Source organism: Pinus tabuliformis, chromosome 9, assembly GCF_031772625.1.
Source record: "Pinus tabuliformis cultivar Carrire ecotype Pingquan chromosome 9, CPIR1, whole genome shotgun sequence".
NCBI lineage: Eukaryota > Viridiplantae > Streptophyta > Pinopsida > Pinales > Pinaceae > Pinus > Pinus tabuliformis.
The window spans coordinates 1,222,351,758-1,222,354,581 of NC_142307.1; the positions used below are offsets into that span (position 1 = coordinate 1,222,351,758).

At 38.1% G+C, this 2,824-nt stretch overlaps 1 pseudogene; it reads right to left on the reverse strand.

Moving 5' to 3' along the window:
- Window positions 1-353: 353 nt before the first annotated feature.
- Window positions 354-2,311, reverse strand: LOC149152937 (uncharacterized; annotated as a pseudogene).
- Between the last annotated feature and the right edge of the window lie 513 nt (window positions 2,312-2,824).

A 2,824-nucleotide genomic window follows, 5' to 3' on the forward strand; every position in this document is an offset into this window, starting at 1 on the left:
AAAAATGCATGCAAAAAATGATTTAAAAAAGGATGCAAAAAAGGAAGAAAAAGTTGATGCAAGTGTAGGTACAAAAAGTGGATGCAAAATTATGTTAAACAAAATTACGTGATGAACTTGATGCAAAACCTAGAACAAAACCTGGTGCAAAGGATGACACAAAACTTGGCATAAAATTTGGTGTGAAACCCAATGCAAAACCTATGCAAATTTTGTGTCAAGTTTTTCACCATATTTGATAAATGGATACAAATAGCAGCAAAAATGCTCTCTAGATGCAAAAAATAAGTAAAAAGGGACGCTAATCACAGGGATTTATTCTAGTGGCTAAAATTTCAAAATCATTATTTAACCTAAAAATTGGAAGAAAAATTCAGGTTAGTGACAATTAACCATTATTTAGCTCCCTTTGAATTGACAAGTTTCCACTCTTCGATCTTCTTCCTCTTCCCATTCGATTGAAGCCTGAGGGCCTCCTATAGTCCATCATTGACTGCAGACTCGATGGCCTCCATGGCCCTCGAAGCTTCACTCATGTAATTCTCGACATTCCTAGCACCCTCGTCGGAGCAGAGTCACTCTTCTTCATAATCTTCACCTTCCTCTTCAGGTAATCCTCTACAATCTTCTTGGGCTGCATTTCCTGTGCCTCTTCCTTCCACTCCTCCAATTTCTTCTTGGTGTTCAGATGATGGAGCCTCCTTCGGCTCATGTGGTACCAAGACTCGAAGTTGTTGGTTTTTCTGTAGCTAGCCTTGGTGGCGAGGCCCTCTAGAAGAGATCTAAAACCCCCTTTTCCCCCTCTTAGCTGAAAGAGGAGATGGACTTGTGGGTATAGACTATCATGGGTGATGACCAAATGGTCATCATCGATGATCTCATGGGTTATCGAAATGAGCGTATGAAACTGCAAAGGGATTTTCATCATATCGAAGAGCATGTGTTGATATGAATCTATGCTCCACCAATAAAAAACTTAGCTTGGGTGATCATGTATCACATGCTGATGTCCGAAACGAACCTCTGGACATCGAGGACAAAAACATCAGCTCTGACACAGGGAGTGTAACGAAGAACACCATATACATGTGTCCAAGTATTTTTATTCCTATTTCCACATCATCATCCTTCCCTAAAATGTTTCGATACTTTATTAATATGAAGTGAAAATTCATATCCCAGGTTATGACAAAACTTGGAATTGCCTATGAATCTTTGCTCTGGTATCCTTTAATACTCTTCATCCCACATCAAATTTCTCAGTATAATTTAATAGTGCCAGGAACCTCCTAATCTAATATCCACATTAATCTCTACTCTGTAGAGGTTGACATTCCATTCTTTTCGCCCTAAATGTCTAAGCCCAAGTACAAGTCAACCACTTAGAGGAATCATGATTTTCTTTCCTTATTTGGTAATGGTAAGCCTAACTATTGATATTAATGAGTTTCCTTTCCAAATATTTGGTCTCGAATTGTCACCTTTGGTGTGGTATAGACCTCCAACTTCCAACATGATAGCTTTCATAATTTCAAGCACAATGAATCTCATGACCCCATAACTCTGCCCTTCATGTGTGACTTCTGTAGTACCATATATTTTCTGAGAACTAATGATTTTGGAGAGCCATTGGGTGCTTATTTTTGCTACATTGGGGATTGAGTGGCAACTGGAACTGTAAGAATATGACATTGCTCGTATCTCCACAAATATGAATTGAAAATATCTTATCCATAAGCCAATTGATATTTTCAAGAAACTTTTGGTACAGTGATTTTCCATTTGATGATGTGAAAATACAATTCCTATCAATTTCCTAAGACTTTTTTCTTGGCTGACATCCAATATAAGATCACAAGAGTCTACTATCACACGTTTTTAGTTTCTTGGTGGGAATTCAGTAATGAATTTTTTTCTTACATGACAAATTTTCATTGTTTTAAATTTGTTATATTTTTTAATGTGTAAAGGTATAAAAAATTAAAAAACATAGACTTACCATTACAAAAGATATTCATCCAAATGTATGTTTCCTTCATATATCATCAATGATCTGGTGGGTGCTTGAAACTAGCCTCTGAAACTGCGGAGGGATTTTCATTACATCAGAGAGTTTGTCCTTCAGATCATCATTGATGATCTAGTGGGTGCCTGAAATGAGCCTCTGGAACTGCGGAGGGGTTTTCATTAGATCAAAGATCCTTTCCTTTAGATCTGATACCACGAGGTGGGGTGCAGACACCTTCAGGCATTTTTTTCTTCCAGCCAAACCCTTGACAAAGATCTCATATATGACAATAGATGTTCTCATGCTCGAACCCTACAATGCTAAATTCAAGATTTTTTTCTATTGATTGGGAAGAAAACATAATGCAGATAGATCTTCTAAAAAATTATCTATGTCTCCATGGAAGAAGAGTCCTGTTGATGGTGATGGAACCGCCAACCTATCAGGGGATCTCCTTGGTAAGAAGTTTCAATTAGACCTCATACCATTTGGTGTAGGAGTCCCAGCAGTGGGTCATACGATATCGCCTTAACCATGGTTGTTCGCAGAGGCAAGTAGTATGTCCCTGTTGGTAGCAAGGGTGAGACATGCACAACAATCCAAGGAAGGTGCATGAATGGTTCTAACACATGGAAAGTGAGGTGAGTGCACCCCTTGGAAACCTGTGAAAGCACACAGCTTAGAAGGGAACTCGCGAGAAAAGATGCATCACAAATTGGAAAGAAAGTAAGGTAACAATCCAAAGTGATGGTTAAACCAGCAACACATCTCAATAAGATTCATACATAGTTATATAGAAATATTCCATACATGCAT